General features: G+C 44.1%; 1 protein-coding gene across 2 annotated transcripts in view; it reads right to left on the reverse strand.

Moving 5' to 3' along the window:
* Nucleotides 1-17,330, reverse strand: part of LOC141270512 (uncharacterized) — a 44,398-nt gene extending 27,068 nt beyond the window's left edge. For both annotated transcript variants that reach the window (XM_073680531.1, XM_073680530.1), the window contains exon 1: nucleotides 17,265-17,330. The gene's annotated coding sequence lies outside the window, so the exon portion shown is untranslated. The remainder of the gene's footprint in view (nucleotides 1-17,264) is intronic.
* Nucleotides 17,331-21,919: the final 4,589 nt, after the last annotated feature.

Consider the following 21,919-nt stretch of genomic DNA (forward strand, 5'->3'; position numbering starts at 1 on the left):
GTCAGTCAGTCCGAAAAATTGGGAAAACTTTGAAAGTGTCCCCAAGTGCAGTTGCAAAAACCATCAAGTGCTACAAAGAAACTGGCTCACATAAGGACCGCCGCAGGAAAGGAAGACCAAGAGTCACCTCTGCTTCTGAGGATAAGCTTATCCGAGTCACCAGCCTCAGAAATCGCAGGTTAACAGCAGCTCACATTAGAGACCAGGCCAATGCCACACAGAGTTCTAGCAGCAGACACATCTCTTCAACAACTGTTAAGAGGAGACTTTGTGCAGCAGGCCTTCATGGTAAAATAGCTGCTAGGAAACCACTGCTAAGGACAGGCAACAAGCAGAAGAGACTTGTTTGGGCTAAAGAACACAAGGAATGGACATTAGACCAGTGGAAATCTGTGCTTTGGTCTGATGAGTCCAAAGTTGAGATCTTTTGTTCCAACCACCGTGTCTTTGTGCGACGCAGAAAAGGTGAACGGATGGACTCTACATGCCTGGTTCCCACCGTGAAGCATGTAGGAGGAGGTGTGATGGTGTGGGGGTGCTTTGCTGGTGACACTGTTGGGGATTTATTCAAAATTGAAGGCATACTGAACCAGCATGGCTACCACAGCATCTTGCAGCGGCATGCTATTCCATCCGGTTTGCGTTTAGTTGGACCATCATTTATTTTGCAACAGGACAATGACCCCAAACACACATCTAGGCTGTGTAAGGGCTATTTGACCAAGAAGGAGAGTGATGGGGTGCTACACCAGATGACCTGGCCTCCACAGTCACCAGACCTGAACACAATCAAGATGGTTTGGGGTGAGCTGGACCGCAGAGTGAAGGCAAAAGGGCCAACAAGTGCTAAGCATCTCTGGGAACTCCTTCAAGATTGTTGGAAGACCATTTCCGGTGACAACCACTTGAAGCTCATCAAGAGAATGCCAAGAGTGTGCAAAGCAGTCATCAAAGCAAAAGGTGGCTACTTTGAAGAACCTAGAATATAAGACATATTTTCAGTTGTTTCACACTTTTTTGTTAAGTATATAATTCCACATGTGTTAATTCATAGTTTTGTTGCCTTCAGTGTGAATGTATAATTTTAAAAGTCATGAAAATACAGAAAAATCTTTAAATGACAAGGTGTGTTCAAACTTTTGGTCTGTACTGTACTTCTAGTACTGCAGCAGCTCTGCCTGAGGAAAACCCGACCATATTGGATGACCTCAAAGCCATAACTGAATGTTGCTCGGTACACACAAAATTATTTTTTTAAAAGTGGAATTTTGTCTGCTGAATACAGATGTCCAGAACCTATGAGAGCGAATGTCCAGGGTGGAGAACTGAGTCTTTGATCTCGAGGATCTAGTTACACCACTCTGGGCCAGGGTTTAGGATTTAAAATCTGCTTCTGCTGCTCAAAAGAATTTGATGGAGGATCTTGAAATCCACCTGTGTAGATCTAACTTCAAACTGATTGAGTTCCCAGAAGGTGTTGAATGCAGCGATCCATGTGAGATCTTGGAAGCTGTACTCAGGAATATTTATGGGGCTGATATTTACTCCCCTCTTTTCTGACCTCAAATGATTCCCTTCTGACTCCACCACCTGGTGCTCCACCACATACTTTTATTGCCAATTTGCTAAACTATTGAGAATGGAACAAAACTCTGGAACTGAATAAATGCAAAAGTCCTTCAAACTCTTTCTCAACTTCTCCTTGGAAGCACAGAGAAGGCTACCAAACTTCACGGAGGCCAAAAGAATGTTGCGGTCTGAACAATTCAACTATTGCAAGTTATAACCTGCTAAATTGAAGGTTGTCAATTACAATTGCTCTGATTTCTTTGAAAGGCCAGAAGATGTCATTAATTGGCTGGATCAACATTATTTACTAGAATATCCAAGCAGTTGTTACTCCTATTCCCGATGGACTATAGTTCTTTTGGGGAACAGTAGGTTAAATTCTAACATGGTTTGAGGTTTACAAATAGTATGCCCCCTTTTTTTTTTTTTTTTTTACATGGAATGCTATTCTTCCCTTTTTTTCCCCATGGTGTGACCATTTCATGCGGGTGCATCGGTCTCAATCTTTTTCACAGGTCCAAATGGATAATCCTAAATTCAGAGTTGTCTCTACGAATGTGACAGGAATGAACTCCAACTTCAAAGAGCACTGGTATTAAATATTCTTAAAACGTACCGTATTCCGGCAAGACGCACATTTATTTATTTATTTTATTCACTTATATAGCTCCATTAATTCCACAGCGCTTTACATACAATATAATCACTGTCCCCATTGGAGCTCACAATCTAGATTCCCTATCAGTATGTCTTTGAAGTGTGGGAGGAAACCGGTCTATTTTACATAGACGCCCTCTGACTTTAGTTAATTTATACTTACCATTTCCTGAAGAGTTACAAATTTTGCATGAAATAATGTCCAAGATTGTTAAAATGGATCTGTCTCCTTTAACCCCTTAACCCCCGAGGGTGGTTTGCACGTTAATGACCAGGCCAATTTTTACAATTCTGACCACTGTCACTTTATGAGGTAATTACTCTGGAACGCATCAACGGATCCCCCAGATTCTGAGACTGTTTTTTCGTGACATATTGTACTTCATGATTTTGGTAAAATTTCTTCGATATCACTTGCGTTTATTTGTGAAAAAAACGGAAATTTGGTGAAAATTTTGCAATTTTCAAAATTTGAATTTTTATGCCCTTAAATCAGAGAGATATGTCACACAAAATACTTAATAAATAACATTTCCCACATGTCTACTTTACATCGGTACAATTTTGGAACCAAATTTTTTTTTGTTATGGAGCTATAAGGGTTAAAAGTTGACCAGCGATTTCTCATTTTTCCAACAAAATTTACAAAAACATTTTTTTAGGGACCACATCACATTTGAAGTCACTTTGAGAGGTCTTTATGACAGAAAATACCCAAAAGTGACACCATTCTAAAAACTGTACCCCTCAAGGAGCTCAAAACCACATTCAAGAACTTTATTAACCCTTCAGGTGCTTCACAGGAATTTTTCGAATGTGGAAGAAAAAAATGAACATTTAACTTTTTTCACAAAAATGTTACTTTAGACCCAATTTTTTTATTTTCACAGGGGTAACAAGAAAAAATGGACCCCAAAATTTGTTGTGCAATTTCCCCTGGGCACGCAGATACCCCATATGTGGGGAAAAAACACTGTTTGGGCGCACGGCAGGGCTCGGAAGGGAAGGAGCGCCATTTGACTTTTTGATTGTAAAATTTGCTTGAATAATTAGCGGATGCCATGTTGCGTTTGGAGAGCCCCTGATGTGCCTAAACATTGGAGCTCCCCCACAAGTGACCCCATTTTGGAAACTAGACCCCCCAAGGCACCTATCTAGATGCATAGTGAGCACTTGGAATCCCCAGGTGCTTCACAAATTGATTCGTAAAAATGAAAAAGTGAAAAAAAAAACACTTTTTCATTTTTACGAATCATGGCAGCATCGCGGGGGTTAATGTGCTGGGAGCGGTGCGTGACCGCTCCCTGCACATAGTACCGGGTGTCAGCTGTGACAATCAGCTGACACCCGGCGGCGATTGCAACCGCACAGCCTGTGTGCGCGCGCGATCACCATGACGTACTAATACGGGTCTGGCTCTTAAGTCCCAGGGCACAGACGCGTATTAGTATGTCTAATGTTGTTAAGGGGTTAATATTGTTAGGAGATTTTAACCTTGTACTGCACTCTGTAAGGGATGTGCTTATACATATCAACCTACCTTCTCCACATTTATCTATAAATCAGTCTATCAATGATGGAGACTTTGTTTAAAACCATCAAACTTTATTTTTACACAATAAGATACATCATAGAAACATCAAAGACCGTGAGGTGGTGCAGAAAAATGAATCAAGTGGCCTGACCATTTATGATTAATACAGAATATTCACAATGAACAATAATTTGTATAAACATATTTCAAGAGTCTTATCTACTGTACTTGGATGATACAATAAATATAGATATATGCATATCAGCCTAATATTGAAGAAGCCTATGCAAAACGTGCGTTAGGGGGTTCACAATGTGGCTCACCTGTGTGCAATAAGGATGCTTGGGTGTAAATCATGTGGGATTTGCTTAGATGGCATTGCACATGCAGTGAAGATCTGTTCATATTTTGCATTTAGGCATTAACGGTTAGTACTTTACTTTAACCAGACTTCATCACCATGCAAATCTGCATTCCTTTTTCTCATATTTTATGATTCTGAATAGATATAACAATTTCATGAGAAAATTTAGTTGAACACCTTCAAAAAGCAGCATTTATGATAATATTGCCTTCCATTTTTTTCTTTCACCACTAGGTGCCATTTAAATACTGGGCAGGCTCTTTACATTATGGATACAAAATGCAATAGCACATATTTTGGAATTGTCTTTTTAAAGAAATATTTCAGATTTTTCTTTTTATGCACTAAGCACTTTATTGATTGTATATCTGCTATTATTTTCTCCACTGCTTCCCAGGCTATCCTTGTACTGAAAAATGTATCATCTGTATTGAAGTACAAAAATAATAATATTAGGCTGATATGCATATATCTATATTTCTTGTATTTAATTAGTGGTCCAAAGTTATACAACAATAAAACATTGTTTTTCAACTTCCATCTTGTAATTTCAAAGAAGAAACAGAATAAACAGCATGTGCAGCAATAAAGGCATCTCTAATACTTGGTTGCACACCCTTTGGCATTAATAAGTGCCAATAACGTTGAGCAGGACTATTAGAATGCTGTATATCAGGGCTGAAAGGTACTGGCCTTACCTCATATGGGAAAAACCTGGTGACAGGTTCCCTTTAAGGGAGGTGACAGACACCCAAATGTAACGTCAGACCAGTCCAAAGTATTAACATCAGCGTAGTCTGCGTGCTAGACGACCAGCAAGGGTACCTGACCACACCACCAAGGCACAGGCGTCATCATCTTGCATGGGCCAGGGAGCATCTACGCTGGACGAGGGACCAGTGGCCTCAGTGCTGTTCACTGATGAAAGTCGATTCAAGCTGAGCAGAAATGATGGCCGCCAATGATGTTGGAGACTTCAAGGAGAGCGCTGTGCATCAGCCACTGTTGTCACCAGACGAGCCTTTGGTGGTGATGGGGTTACAGTGTGGGCAGGTGTGTCTAATCAATACAGAACTGCCCTACACTTTGTGAATGGTCCAGTGACAAGCCCTTATTACTGGAATAACATCATTAATCTAGTCATTGTGCCTCTGCATGAACAACCCAGGCCTAATTTCATCTTCATGACGACAATGCTCCAGCTCATCGAGGTCACATGATTAGGGAATGGCATCTAGAGACTGGGGTACCTGAAATGGAGCGGTCTGCACTTTCTTCTGATCTGAATCCCATAGAAAACCTACGGGATCAGCCAAGTCGCCGTGTAAAGGCTCTCAACTCAGTTCCCCAGAACCTCAATGACCTGAGGACCGCCCTTCAAGATGAGTGGGATGCCATGCCTCAGCAGACAATAACTCCACTTGTAAACAGCAGGAGACATCATTGTCAAGCTGTAATTGATGCTCAAGGCCATGTGACAAGTTATTGAGACAGTGACATTTTTTGTTAGGATATACCCACCACTGTTGTCAGGTTTTGTTTCAAGAAATTGTTTGAGGTGAGAAAATCACCATTGAATGCTTTTACTTAAATGCCATACTTTCAAGATAAAATATCACTGTAGCATGAAATTTTTAAGTTTATATAAATTTCGCTCGAAAGCCAAGAATCCCTAACTTTTTGTGATTAGTGTATATTGCAATTGGATTAAATAAAATATACTTAATTCTACTGCTCAAACCATGAGTGCCGAGCATTTTTCTCTGTATGTAAATACGGACTGGATCCCTACTCGGACACTGCTACTCTGACGGAGTGACGTTTAGTACTATTTGTTGTACAAAATAACAATGGACATGATTAAAAATTGATTATTGGCAGGGAGGGCTTTTGTGGAACATTATTGAAAAATCGATTTAAATCACAATACACGATATCGTAAATCTGGGAAGTGGACCCAATAGTAGCGGATGATGAATAATTAGTTAAAGAGTAAATAAAGATATCTATCTATCTACAGTGGGTATGGAAAGTAATTAGACCCCTTTAAATTTTTCATTCTTTGCTTAATTGCAGCCATTTGGTAAATTCTAAAAAGTTCATTTTTTTTCTCATTAACCCCTTTACAACCCAAGGTGGTTTGCATGTTAATGACCAGGCCAATTTTTACAATTCTGACCACTGTCACTTTATGAGGTAATTTCTCTGGAACGCTTCAACGGATCCCCCTGCTTCTGAGATTGTTTTTTGGTGACATATTGTACTTCATGATTGTGGTAAAATTTCTTCGATATCACTTGCGTTTATTTGTGAAAAAAATGGAAATTTGGCAAAAATTTTGAAAATTTGAAAATTTTCAAAATTTTAATTTTTATGCCCTTAAATCAGAGAGATATGTCACACAAAATAGTTAATAAATAACATTTCCCACATGTCTACTTTACATCAGCACAATTTTGGAACCAAAATTTTTTTTTTTGTTATGGAGCTATAAGGGTTAAAAGTTGACTAGCGATTTCTCATTTTTCCAACAAAATTTACAAAACCATTTTTCTAGGGACCACATCACATTTGAAGTCACTTTGAGAGGTCTTCATGACAGAAAATACCCCAAAGTGACACCATTCTAAAAACTGCACCCCTCAAGGTGCTCAAAACCACATTCAAGAACTTTATTAACCCTTCAGGTGCTTCACAGGAATTTTTGGAATGTGGAAGAAAAAAATGAACATTTAACTTTTTTCACAAAAATGTTACTTTAGACCAATTTTTTTTTATTTTCGCAGGGGTAACAGGAAAAAATGGGCCCCAAAATTTGTTGTGCAATTTCCCCTGGGCACGCAGATACCCCATATGTGCATAGTGAGCACTTGGAACCCCCAGGTGCTTCACAAATTGATTAGTAAAAATGAAAAAGTGGGAAAAAAACCCACTTTTTTATTTTTACGGATTAATTTGTGAGCACCCGATGCAAACTCAAGTAGCGAGCACTTGCGCTCAACACTAGTCGCCATATCGTCATCTTTTTTTCTTACTTTTGAAAAAAATCCCAACCCCAACCCTAAACCCAACCCCAGCCCTAACCCTAACCCCAGCCCTAACCCTAGCACAACCCTAACCCTAGCACAACCCTAACCCTAGCACAACCCTAACCCTAGTGTTTATTTTTTACGCCGTTCCTCGTGCGGTATAAGTGATTAGACGACTTTATTCTTCGGGACGGTGCGATTACAGAGATACCAGAATCATATGGGGTTTTTATGATTGACAGTTGTCACACACTAAAAGACGCATTTTTTGTAAAATCTAGTTTTTGCATCGCCATATTTTGAGAGCTATAATTTTTCCATATTTTGGCAGACAGAGTCATGTGATGGCTTGTTTTTTGCGGGATGAGCTGACGTTTTTATTGGTGCCATTTTCAGGCACGTGACATTTTTTGATCGCTTTCTATTCCGATTTTTGGGAGGCAGAATAAAGAAAAACCAACAATTCAGGAATTTTTTTTTTTTCTTTTTTTTTTTTATTCTGTTCCGCGTGTGGTAAAATTGATAAGGTAGCTTTATTCTTTGGGTCAGTACGTTTACAACGGTACCACATTTATATTGTTTTTCTATGTTTTGGCGCTTTTACACAATAAAAGCTATTTTATAGAAAAAAATATTTTTTTGCATTGCTTTATTCTGAGAGCTATAACTTTTTGATTTTTCGGATGATGGAGCTGTATGGCGGCTTGTTTTTTGCAGGACAAGATGACAATTTCAGCGGTACCATTTTTATTTATATTCGTCTTTTTGATCGCGTGTTATTCCATTTTTTGTTTGGCGGTATGATGATAAAGCATTGTTTTTTGCTTTGTTTTTTATTTTATTTTTTTACCGAGTTCACTGAAGGGGTTAACTAGTGGGACAGATTTATAGGTCAGGTCGTTCCGGACGCGGCGATACCAAATATGTGTACTTTTATTGTTTGTTTGCTTTTTTTCATAATAATATTTATTGATGGGTACATTATATTTTTATTTTTGGTGGATTATTTTTTTTATTTTTTTTTTAAATATTTTTACAATTTTTTTTTTTTTTTTTACTTTCTGGGAGTTTTTACACTTTTTTACTTTGTCCCACTCTGGGACTTTAACTTTTTTTTATTCTGATCGCCTGCACAGCATAGGGATGGAGAACCATCCCTGTGCTATGCAGGCAGTCAGTGCTGCACAGTGAGAACATTGTGTGGTCGTGCACTGCGCATGACCAAACAATGTTCCTGCTGCCTGGTGACCCGGATGTTGTCATGACGACATCGGGTCGTCATGGCAACACCCGGGAAGCTGCGGCAGACAGCGCTGGAGGCCGGAAGAGACGGTGAGTATACCGATCACCTCCCCTTGCCACCGCAAAGCTGCGACTTCGATCGCAGCATTGCGGGGGTTAATGTGCCGGGAGCGGTGTGGGACCGCTCCCTGCACATAGTACCAGGTGTCAGCTGTGACAATCAGCTGACACCCGGCGGCGATCGCGCCCGCACAGCCTGCGTGCGATCGCGATGACGTACTAATACGAGTCAGGCTCTTAAAGCCCAGGGTACTGACGCGTATTAATACGTCATGGGCTGTAAAGGGGTTAAAGTACACTCTGCGTCCCATCTTAACTGAAAAAAAAACAGAAATGTAGAAATTTTTGAAATTTATTAAAAAAGAAAAACTGAAATATCACAGTCATAAGTATTCAGACCCTTTGCTCAGACACTCATATTTAAGTCACATGCTGTCCATTTCCTTGTGATCCTCCTTGAGATGGTTGTACTCATTCATTGGAGTCCAGCTGTGCTTAATTAAACTCATAGGACTTGATTTGGAAAGGCACACACCTGTCTATATAAGACCTCACAGCTCACAGTGCATGTCAGTCCAAATGAGAATCATGAGCTCAAAGGAGCTGCCCAAGGAGCTCGGAGACAGAATTGAGGCAAGGCACAAATCTGGCCAAGGTTACAAAAGAATTTCTGCAGTACTCAGGGTTCCTAAGAGCACAGTGGCCTCCATAATCCTTAAATGGAAGAAGTTTGGGACCACCAGATGTCTTCCTAGACCTGGCTGTCCAGCCAAACTGAGCAATCGTGGGAGAAGAGCCTTGGTGAGAGAGGTAAAGAAGAACCCCAAGATAACTGTGGCTGAGCGCTAGAGATGCAGACGGGAGATGGGAGAAAGTTCAAAGTCAACTATCACTGCAGTCCTCCACCAGTCGGGCCTTAATGGCAGGGTGGCCTGACAGAAGCCTCTCTTCAGTGCAAGACATATGAAAGCCCGCATAGAGTTTGCTCAAAAACATATGAAGGACTCCCAGACTATGATAAACAAGATTCTCTGGTCTGATGAGACGAAGATAGAACTTTTTGGTGATAATTCTAAGCAGTATGTGTGGAAAAAAACAGGCACTGCTCATCAGCTGCCCAATACAATCCCAACAGTGAAACATGGTGGTGGCAGCATCATGCTATGGGGGTGTTGTTCAGCTGCAGAGACAGGACGACTGGTTGCAATTGAAGGAAACATGAATGCGGCCAAGTACAGAGATATCCTGGATGAAAACATCTTCCAGACTGCTCTGGACCTCAGACTTGGCCGAAGGTTCACCTTCCTACAAGACAATGACCCTAACCACACAGCTAAAATAACAAAGGAGTGGCTTCAGAACAACTCTGTGACCATTCTTGACTGGCCCAGCCACAGCCCTGACCTAAATCCAATTGAGCATCTCTGGAGAGACCTGAAAATGACTGTCCACCAATGTTCACCATCCAACCTGATGGAACAGGATAGGATCTGCAAGGAAGAATGGCGGAGGATCCCCAAATACAGGTGTGAAAAACTTGTTGCATCATTCCCAAGAAGACTCATGGCTGTACTAGCTCAAAAAGAATGCTTCTACTGAATACTGAGCAAAGGGTCTGAATACTTATGACCATGTGATATTTCAGTTTTTCTTTTTTAATAATTTTGCAAAAATTTCTACATTTCTGTTTTTTTTCAGTCAAGATGGGGTGCAGAGTGTACTTTAATGAGAAAAAAAAATGAACTTTTTAGAATTTACCAAATGGCTGCAATGAAACAAAGAGTGAAAAATTTCAAGGGGTCTGAATACTTTCCGTACCCACTGTAGATACATACATTGTGCAAAGTAAGATATAACAGCAATATAAATGCTTCCATATTATATAAATGTATATATATATATATATATATATAAAGAGAAATATCAAGCTAAGTAAATTGTACACTGTAGATGAGCTAGATGAATATAAAGTAGAGTCCCAACGTCAAGAGATTACTGGAGCTGTATGATACAGAAATTCTCCTGTTGCTCAACCACGCACCCTAACTAACGTTTCACAGTTGCATCCTCAGGGAGTGACATAGGTGGTCGCTTTAAAGTGTCACTGTGAAAGACAAGCCAATGGTATTATATTAGAAAAATACCTCATTACCAGGCACCGGAAGCAGTGCGATCACATCCGTGGGCATATCACAAGAGTACACTGAGGTGTGCTCAGTGACGTGACCAGGGAACGTCACTTGCACTGATAACTTGCCGGACATTAATCACTACAGCACACAGTACTCTCTATCAGTGATCGCAGCAGGACAGTGATATCTGGTGGATGGAAATGAACTAAACTATATCTTATGGTCATTGTTGTGTGTAGAATAAGTAAACAATATAAATATATGAGCGAATGATGCATGAAATATTAAAAGTGATATAAAAATAAATAACACAAAAAAATTGTATATTCTGTATATTTTGAAAAGGGGAGTGAAAGTGTGGAGAGGTAAGAAATGTGTATGAAAAAAAATTGAAAAGGTAAAATAGCCCTTTTGGGGTATCACTATGTTACATATGGTGTCTCTTTCTTAATTAGTTATACCAACTCCTATTCAACCTGATATTCCTGGACCAATGTTGGTTTCATTGAATGTGTGGTATTCTGTTCTCCAATTGACTACTGATGAGGAAGGAATACATGGGGCTCATTATTCTGTATGCAGCATTATATGGGATCCATTATTCTGTATGAAGCATTATATGGGGTCCATTATTCTGTATGGGGCATTATATGGGGCTCATTATACTGTATGGAGCATTATATGGGGTCCATTATTCTGTATGGAGCATTACATGGGGTCCATTATTCTGTATGGAGCATTACATGGAGTCCATTATTCTGTATGGGGCAATATATGGGGTCCATTATTCTGTATGGAGCATTATATGGGGTCCATTATTCTGCATGGAGCATTATATGGGGTCCATTATTCTGCATGGAGCATTATATGGGGTCCATTATTCTGTATGGAGCATTATATAGGGCTCATTATACTGTATGGAGCATTATATGGGGTCCATTATTCTGCATGGAGCATTATATGGGGTCCATTATTCTGTATGGAGCATTATATGGGGTCCATTATTCTGTATGGAGCATTATATGGGGTCCATTATTCTGTATGGAGCATTATACAGCTGCAACAGTCACTATCGGTTTTGGCAACAAAGTTGGCTGTTTAATTTCCTAGATGCTGCTGTCAATGACAGTGACAGTTCGCAGAGTGTGGGGGCTCCCTGTTGAACCCCATCAGCACTCTGAGATTGTGATATCCTAATGGTTGCCATGGCAATCAACGGCAAAGTAATGGCATCTGGGTCTGCCGACTATAGGGGCCTGTCCAGATGTCAGCAACATTTTAGTGGTAAAATTTTTTTTCCATTTCTGTCATTCCATATTGTGTAAATTCCTGGAAAGCACCTGAAGGGTTAATAAACGAATGGTCGGTGGGTTTTGAATATGTTGAGCAGCGCTGATCTTAAAATGCTATCACTCTTCGGGGGTCCCCCAAAGTCTCTTCAAATCTGATTAGGTCCTTAAAAAAATAAGGTTTGTAAATTTACTCGTAAAAAATAAAAATTTACTATTACAATATTAACCCTTTTCCGACCCAAGGCGTACTAATACATATCTGTGCCCTGGGACTTATGGACCTGATACGTATTAGTACGCCTTATCTTTAAAGCGGCACCGCGACCGAAGTCACGGTGATAAAATTAAAATTCCGGTGCCATCTTACCTCAGGGTAGATGGCGCCGGCATCTCGGGGGGTGGCGCCGCCCCCCCGCACCCACGATCGCTGTGATTGGCTGTTCTGAACAGCCAATCACAGCATTTCTCACTGTTTCCGGCAATCAGATTGCCGGAAACAGTGCTGTGCAGCCTAGGATCGGTGCTCCTAAGAGCACCGATCCTAGGCTGTTGCCTAGTAACCCCAGCCCTCTCCCCAAATTGCTAGGATCGGTGCGATCGCCGATGAAATCGATCGCACAGATCACAGCGGGACCGCGCGGTAACAGGGCGGTCACGGGGCGGTGACCGGCTTGTGACCTGCCTGTCACCTCCCCATGACCCCCTGTGAAGTCATACAAGCCCCCTGCCAGCTCTGATTGGAGCGATCGATGATGACATCGATCGCTCCAATCAGAGTACATGAACACAGGTGACACGGTGGTCACAGGGCGGTGACCGGCTTGTGACCTGCCTGTCACCTCCCTGTAACCCCCTGTGGTGCGTGCCCAGGCCCCAGCCATCTCTGATTGGTGTGATCGATGTCATCATCAATCACACCAATCAGAGTACCTGACCAGGAGGTGACCGGCCTGTGACCTGCCTGTCACCACCCTGTCACCCCCCTGTGACCGCCCTGCAGATCCTCACACTTGGTGAGGATTTCTACACAGCGGTCATGTCTGATCACTCTGTGCTGGGCCTTGTAGCTCCACAATCTTCTGTGACACTACAAGACCTTTCTCCTACATGCTCCAGTCGCTGCTGCCGCTCTCCAGGGTCCTGGATCTCTTGCTCCGGCATCCGGCTGAGCTCTTCAGGATGCTGGATCTTCAGCTTCGGCGTCCGGCTGCTGTCCAGGGTCCTGGATCTCCTGCTCCTGTCTCCTGGGTCGTCGGTCTCCAGCTCCTTATCCTGCGGATCCTGCTCCTGAGCCTCTTCCAGAACCTGCTGCTGATCCTGCTGAAAGAAGAACAGAACAGAGAAGACTTTGGTAAGTGCATCTCTGTTCTCCCCTCATCCACCCCTCTCCCCCCTCCTCCTCCCCCTCCCCCTTTTACCGCTGCTTTTCACGACTTTTCTTTTTTTCTTTTCTGTGTTCGCTGTTTTCACGACTTTTCTTTTTTTCTTTTCTGTGTTCGCTGTTTTCACGACTTTTCTTTTTTTCTTTTCTGTGTTCGCTGTTTTCACGACTTTTCTTTTTTTCTTTCTTTCTTTCTCTTCTTTTTCTTGTCCCTGTCAATTCTCCCCCTCCCACCTTTGCACCACATCCGCGCACACACCCAGAAGCTGCCGAGAGTTGATTGGTGACATAGTTCACCGATCCGCACTCGTGCTCGCTGTTTGAACCACCTACGGTAGTTCTTTTTTTTCAGGAAAAAAAAGTTCACACCAAGCACACTGACACACACACACTCTAAATAAAGAACTGACACACACGCACCACATACACGAGAAAAAAAAAATGGCCGGCTCATCCCAAACTCGCTATTCAGCGGAGGAGGCATACTCTTTTGCTGCCTCCGACACTGAGACCGACAGCGAGGGCGAGGATCCCACATTTCTTTGCTTTTCTGACGCCTCATCGTCCTCCTCTTCCTACTCTTCTTCCTCCTCTTCTACCTCAGGTTATCCTGGACCGCCCTGCAGTTGTCGCAGGAGAGATGTTCCAGCGCCCCCCAATACTGACCCCATATGGACCTCGCCCCCCGAAAATTTTGAGCCACTGATTCTTGATTTCGTGGCGGAATCAGGAATCAAGTTTGACACCACCGGCCTCATAGGAATAGACTTTTTCAAAGTCTTTTTCTCTGAGGATTTTAGAAACCTCATGGTGGGCCAAACTAATTTGTATGCTCATCAATTTTTGGAACAAAACCCCTCTTCATCATTTTCTAACTGGTCTCCTGTAGACGCAGAAGAAATTATGAAGTCCTTCATATGGGGATCCTGAAAAAAACAGAGATTCGGCAATACTGGAGTGTTGACGTTTTGTATAACACTCCAGTGTTCCGAATGGTGATGATCAGGAAACATTTTGAGGCCATCCACAAGTTCTTGCATTACCAAGATAATGCAAGGTGTCCTGCACGCGATGACCCGAACTTTGATCGTCTTTTCAAAGTTCGGCCGGTCATCGAGCACTTCAACAACAAGCTTGGTGAAGTGTACGTGCCCCAAAGGGACATCTGCGTGGATGAGTCCTTAATTTCTTTCAATGGGAGCTTGGATTCCAGCAGTACCTGCCCAGTAAAAGGTCCAGGTACGGGATCAAGCTGTATAAACTTTGTGAGAGTACCTCAGGGTACACTCACAAGTTTAGAGTTTATGAAGGGAAGGACTCCCGGATTGAACCCCCTGAATGCCCCCCTGTTCTGGGAGTGAGTGGGAAAATTGTGTGGGACTTGGTGCACCCACTGCTGGATAAAGGTTATCACCTGTACGTGGATAACTTTTATACAAGTATCCCACTCTTCAAGTCCCTCTCTGCGCGATATACCGCAGCTTGCGGTACTGTCCGCAAAAATCAGAAAGGCCTCCCAAAGACGCTAATTGGCAGTTGCTCAGAAGGGGTGAGAGCAGAGCCCAATGTAGCGACCACCTATTGGTGGTCAAGTACAAGGACAAGAGGGATGTCCTTCTCTTGACCACCATACATGGTGATGGCAGCACTCTCAGCACTGTAAGAGGTTCCACTACACAGGTCGCCAAACCAGACTGTGTAGTGGGGTACAACAAGTACAAGGGGGGAGTTGATCTCTCCGATCAAGTCCTCCAGCCGTACAGTGCTTTGAGAAAGGCCAAGGTATGGTATAAGAAGCTGGCCGTGCACATTGTTCAGATGGCAATGCACAGCCCTTTCCTTCTGTCTCAATGTGCAGGCCAGACTTCAGCGTCGTATCTTCACTTTCAGGAAACAGTTATCAAGGCCCTGATATTTGGCAGTGGTGGCGGAGCGGGTCCCACTACTTCTGGAACTGAAGGACCTCGAATTGTATCGGGCCAGCATTTCCCGGGGCAGATCCCTCACAGCGGAAAAAAGGGTAAGTCACAAAAGAAGTGCCGAGTGTGCTACCGAAGAGGAATATGCAAGGACACCATTTAACAATGTGACACCTGCCCTGACAAACCTGGCCTCTGCATGAAAGACTGCTTCAGAAGATACCATACCTCCATGGACCATTGAATTAATTTCTGACGTATGAGAACCCGACGAACACTACACAGCTGACGTAGTGTTCGTCAGGTTGTCATACTTCAGTTGTGTAGTGTTTGTCAGGTTGTAATACACAACTGGCATATAACACTACATTATAAAATTGACAAATCAGGAATCCGTTCCAAAAAGGGGGCACTTGTGGGGGAGCTCCAATGTTTAGGCACACAGGGGCTCTCCAAACGCGACATGATTCCAATTTGTTAGCGGACACCATGTCGCGTTTGGAGAGCCCCTGTGTGCCTAAACGTTGGGGCTCCCCCACAATTGACCCCATTTTGGAAACTAGACCCCCCCAAGGCACCTATCTAGATGCATAGTGAGCACTTGGAACCCCCAGGTGCTTCACAAATTAATCCGTTAAAATAAAAAAGTGTTTTTTTTTCCACTTTTTCATTTTTACGAATCAATTTGTGAAGCACCTGGGGGTTTCAAGTGCTCACTATGCATCTAGATAGGTGCCTTGGGGGGGTCTAGTTTCCAAAATGGGGTCACTTGTGGGGGAGCTCCAACGTTTAGGCACACAGGGGCTCTCCAAACGCAACATGGTGTCCGCTAATTATTCAAGCAAATTTTACAATCAAAAAGTCAAATGGCGCTCCTTCCCTTCCGAGCCCTGTCGTGCGCCCAAACAGTGGTTTTTCCCCACATATTGGGTATCTGCGTGCCCAGGGGAAATTGCACAACAAATTTTGGGGTCCATTTTTTCTTGTTACCCCTGTGAAAATAAAAAAAAAAATGGGTCTAAAGTAACATTTTTGTGAAAAAAGTTAAATGTTCATTTTTTTCTTCCACATTCCAAAAATTCCTGTGAAGCACCTGAAGGGTTAATAAAGTTATTGAATGTGGTTTTGAGCAACTTGAGGGGTGCAGTTTTTAGAATGGTGTCACTTTTGGGTATTTTCTGTCATAAAGACCCCTCAAAGTGACTTCAAATGTGATGTGGTCCCTAAACAAATGGTTTTGTAAATTTTGTTGGAAAAATGAGAAATCGCTGGTCAACTTTTAACCCTTATAGCTCCCTAACAAAAAAAAATTTTGGTTCCAAAATTGTGCTGATGTAAAGTAGACATGTGGGAAATGTTATTTATTAACTATTTTGTGTGACATATCTCTCTGATTTAAGGGCATAAAAATTCAAATTTTGAAAATTGCAAAATTTTCACCAAATTTCCGTTTTTTTCACAAATAAACGCAAGTGATATCAAAGAAATTTTACCACAATCATGAAGTACAATATGTCACCAAAAAACATTCTCAGAATCAGGGGGATCCGTTGAAGCGTTCCAGAGTAATTACCTCATAAAGTGACAGTGGTCAGAATTGTAAAAATTGGCCTGGTCATTAAATGCAAACCACCCTCGGGGGTAAAGGGGTTAAACCTTCTAAAATGCTAAAAAAATAAAGGAACATTTTACAGACGGCGCTGATGTAAAGCCGACAGGAGGGAAATGGGATCTATTACCGGTCTGTGGTGACCGTGTGGAGAAAAGGGACAAATCATTCAAAGCCTGGAAATTGTATTTTTTTTTTTAATTTTTGTCAAATTTCTGAAATTTTCATTAATAAACACAAAACAGATCGACCTAAACTTACCACTAACATAAAGTACAACGTGTAATGAATAACCAATCTCAGAATCACTGGGATACGGAGAAGCGCTCCAGAGGTATTACAGCATAAAGTGACACTGCTCAGAATGGAAAAATTCGGACTGGTCACTAAGAGGTTAAATTTCAATATAGGCCAGACCTGAAGGTGTTAAGTGTAACGAAAACCGACCCCCAAAGTATCGGGGTCTCCCCACATACCTCCACCTGCAGAGCCGCCACCACATATATGGCTGTTCTGTGCGCACAGGACCTGTGATGAGGTCACAGGAGGGGAGGAGTCAGGGGTCACATGATCAGGGGCCTCAGTGGATGCAGGACTCTGCTGTGCTGGTTGTCATGGTGCTGGATGAGCTGAAGTTTATGTGTGGGGTCAGGAGGGGTTTACAGTGTGGATGTAGCAGAGCCGCGTGTGTACGAGGTGTACGGAGCAGAGCCGCGCGTGTACGAGGTGTACGGAGCGGAGCCACGTGTGTACGAGGTGTACGGAGCGGAGCCGTGTGTGTACGAGGTGTACGGAGCGGAGCCGCGTGTGTACGAGGTGTACGGAGCGGAGCCGCGTGTGTACGAGGTGTACGGAGCGGAGCCGCGTGTGTACGAGGTGTACGGAGCGGAGCCGTGTGTGTACGAGGTGTGCGGGGCGGAGCCGTTTGTGTACGAGGCGTACGGAGCGGAGCCGCGCGTGTACGAGGCGTACGGAGCGGAGCCGTTTGCGTGTACGAGGCGTACGGAGCGGAGCCGCGCGTGTACGAGGCGTACGGAGCGGAGCCGCGCGTGTACGAGGCGTACGGAGCGGAGCCGCGCGTGTACGAGGCGTACGGAGCGGAGCCGCGCGTGTACGAGGCGTACGGAGCGGAGCCGCGCGTGTACGAGGCGTACGGAGCGGAGCCGCGCGTGTACGAGGCGTACGGAGCGGAGCCGCGCGTGTACGAGGCGTACGGAGCGGAGCCGTGTGTACGAGGCGTACGGAGCGGAGCCGTGTGTACGAGGCGTACGGAGCGGAGCCGTGTGTACGAGGCGTACGGAGCAGAGCCGTGTGTACGAGGCGTACGGAGCAGAGCCGTGTGTACGAGGCGTACGGAGCAGAGCCGTGTGTACGAGGCGTACGGAGCAGAGCCGTGTGTACGAGGCGTACGGAGCAGAGCCGTGTGTACGAGGCGTACGGAGCAGAGCCGTGTGTACGAGGCGTACGGAGCAGAGCCGTGTGTACGAGGCGTACGGAGCAGAGCCGCGCGTGTACGAGGCGTACGGAGCAGAGCCGCACGTGTACGAGGCGTACGGAGCAGAGCCGCGCGTGTACGAGGTGTACGGAGCAGAGCCGCGTGTGTACGAGGCGTGCGGAACCGCGTGTGTACGAGGTGTACGGAGCGGAGCCGCGTGTGTGCGAGGTGTACGGAGTGGAGCTGCGCGTGTACGAGGCGTACGGAGCGGAGCCGCGCGTGTACGAGGTGTACGGAGTGGAGCCGCGTGTGTACGAGGTGTACGGAGCGGAGCCGCATGTGTACGAGGTGTACGGAGTGGAGCTGCGCGTGTACGAGGCGTACGGAGCGGAGCCGCGTGTGTACGAGGTGTACGGAGCGGAGCCGCGCGTGTACGAGGTGTACGGAGTGGAGCCGCGTGTGTACGGTGTACGAGGTGTACGGAGCAGAGCCGCGCATGTACGAGGTGTAGGGAGCGGAGCCGCAAGTGTACGAGGTGTACGGAGTGGAGCCGCGCATGTACGAGGTGTACGGAGTGGAGCCGCGTGTGTACGAGGTGTACGGAGCGGAGCCGCGCGTGTACGAGGTGTACGGAGCGGAGCCGCGCGTGTACGAGGTGTACGGAGTGGAGCCGCGCGTGTACGAGGTGTACGGAGTGGAGCCGCGCGTGTACGAGGTGTACGGAGTGGAGCCGTGTGTGTGTACGAGGTGTACGAAGTGGAGCCACGTGTGTACGAGGTGCATGGAGCGGAGCCGTGTGTGTGTACGAGGTGTACGGAGCGGAGCCGTTTGTGTGTACGAGGTGTACGGAGCGGAGCCGCATGTGTACGAGGTGTACGGAGCGGAGCCGTGTGTACGAGGTGTATGGAGCGGAGCCGCGCGTGTACGAGGTGGAGCCACATGTAATTATATAACTTCTATTTATAAATGTAAAGACCAGTATAGAGTATATGGACAGCAGAACATTATCCTCTATATCTGGGGCGCGGGCTTTCTTGGTCTGGGGGTCTCATTATTAGATCAGACACAATAAACCATTTAGGGAAATTCTTATATGTGACGTTTCCGGCTCATTGATAGTACACCCACAAACATCTGACAGGTGCCATCTCCTCCCCCGCCTCCCACCTGACCGGTGTTTGGGGGGAAATTTGGTTATTTCCTTCCCTTGGAATCCAGAACACTAAGTCATTTGTGCATCCAGCATTTACACCAACATGAATGTAAGTGGATGAAACAACTGAGTGTTTATTGATCCCATGAACTACAATGGAGATAAGGACTCATGTGCAGCCATCGCTCTACCTAGTCTACTGCTTTATAAAATGCTATAGTAGACCCCAATTTTGACCGGATATTGTGGTACCAGAGCTGCCAGATTATATACTATTAGTACTTACTAAGCCCCGCTTCAGGCACTCCTTTTCCCTCCAACATGGTAAATACAAATGAGCAGACACAGGCAAACTCATCTGTGATCAAATGATTGGGGGCCGCATCTTGTGCATCCAGTCTTGGACTGGCCAACAGGAGAATCCTCTGCTGGGCCCCCATGCAAGAGTGGGACCCTACTCTCTTATATGAGCAGTACTTGACACTAAATACTTGAATCTCTATGTACAGACAAAGGCAACATCTTATCCACTTATTCTAATCTATTCATTATTATATAAATTTGTTTGTGATTGAGGATAATGTCATATTTGCATGTAGCTGAAGAGTGGGGCCCTGGAGTTGGTTACTGGTAGGCCCTTGGCACCACAGTCCAGCACAGTGTGCACTCCTGCTCTATATACAGGTGCATCTCACTAAATTAGAATATCATCAAAAAGTTAATTTATTTCAGTTCTTCAATACAAAAAGTGAAATTCATATTATATAGAGTCATTACACACAGAGAGATCTATTTCAAGTGTTTATTTCTGTTAATGTTGATGATCATGGCTTACAGCCAATGAAAACACAAAAGTCATTATCTCAGTAAATGAAAATAATTAACAAAAACACCTGCAAAGGCTTCCTAAGTGTTTAAAAAGGTCACTTAGTCTGTTTCAGTAGGCTCCACAATCATGGGAAGATTGCTGACTTGACAGATGTCCAGAAGGCAGTCATTGACACACTCCACAAGGTCCCTCAGTTCCAATTTTCATTTGGAAATCAAGGTCCCAGAGTCTGGAGGAAGAGTGGAGAGGCACACAATCCAAGCTGCTGGAGGTCTAGAGTGAAGTTTCCACAATCAGTGATGATTTGGGGAGCCATGTCATCTGCTGGTGTAGGTCCACTGTGTTTTATCAAGACCAAAGTCAGCGCAGCCGTCTACCAGGACATTTTTGAGCATTTCATGCTTCCCTCTGCCGACAAGCTTTTTGGAGATGGACATTTCATTCTCCAGCAGGACTTGGCACCTGTCCACACTGACAAAAGTACCAATACGTGGTTTATAAACAACTGTATCACTGTGCTTGATTGGACAGCAAACTCGCCTGACCTTAACCCCTTAGAGAATCTATGGAGTATTGTTAAGAGGAAGATGAGAGACACCAGACCCAACAATGCAGACGAGCTGAAGGCTGCTATCAAAGCAACCTGGGCTTCCATAACACCTCAGCAGTGCCACAGGCTGATCGCCTCCATGCCACGCCGCATTGATGCAGTAATTGATGCAAAAGGAGCCACGACCAAGTATTGAGTGCATTTACTGAACATACATTTCAGTAGGACAACATTTCGGATTTTAAAAACATTTTTCAAGCTGTTGTTATAAAGTATTCTAATTTACTGAGATAATGACTTTGGTGTTTTCATTGGCTGTAAGCCATAATCATCAACATTAACAAAAATAAACACTTGAAATAGATCACTCTGTTTGTAATGACTCTATATAATATAGGAGTTTCACTTTTTGTATTGAAGAACTGAAATAAATTAACTTTTAGAGGATATTCTAATTTAGTGAGATGCACCTGTAGATGTGGATACTCCCAGTGTGACGCTGAGACACTTCTTACGGACAAGCCGTGAGTCTACATAGGCGTCCAAGGTCAAAAGCCAGGAAGGTCCATCAAACAGAAGGAAGAGACAAAGGTGTAGTCGGGTAACGGTCAAAGGTCAAAATACCAGGAAGATAGTGGATAAAGGGGTTAAACAGATGGATAGGTCCAAGGTCAGTCAATGAAAGATCAACAAGCGGAACACAAGGCACAGAGAGCCAAACCACACAAAAGCTGAATGTACATCTGGCAGAGGCCTCGGACTAACAGCCCAGATAAGTAGCTGGGCAATTATCTGGGTCATTGAGCACCTGGAGGCAGCCAGAACCTCCCAGTCTCAGATTGGATGGCCAAAGCCGTGAAACAAAACACTGACAGCTCAGCACACCCATGCAGCAGACTGGACACTGAGCTGTTAATTAAAGTAGTGACAGCTTCAGCAGGCCTCTGTACCAGATTGGATGGCTGAGCCATCAGTCACTGCTTCCCAGACACACTGAGGGTTGGAATCGTGACACTCAGACTGGGGAATAATATAGAAGAAATACTCCATAATGTCGTATAATACATGAACTCTATACTTGCTGGGTTGATTTAGACACAGTGTGTCCTTGGGCAAAATGTAAAGCGCGGCCCCAAATGCTGAAATATTGACCCAACACATTAA

Source organism: Phyllobates terribilis, unplaced genomic scaffold (genome assembly GCF_046119375.1).
Source record: "Phyllobates terribilis strain yellow unplaced genomic scaffold, ASM4611937v1 Scaffold_5__5_contigs__length_657084704, whole genome shotgun sequence".
NCBI classification, from domain to species: domain Eukaryota; kingdom Metazoa; phylum Chordata; class Amphibia; order Anura; family Dendrobatidae; genus Phyllobates; species Phyllobates terribilis.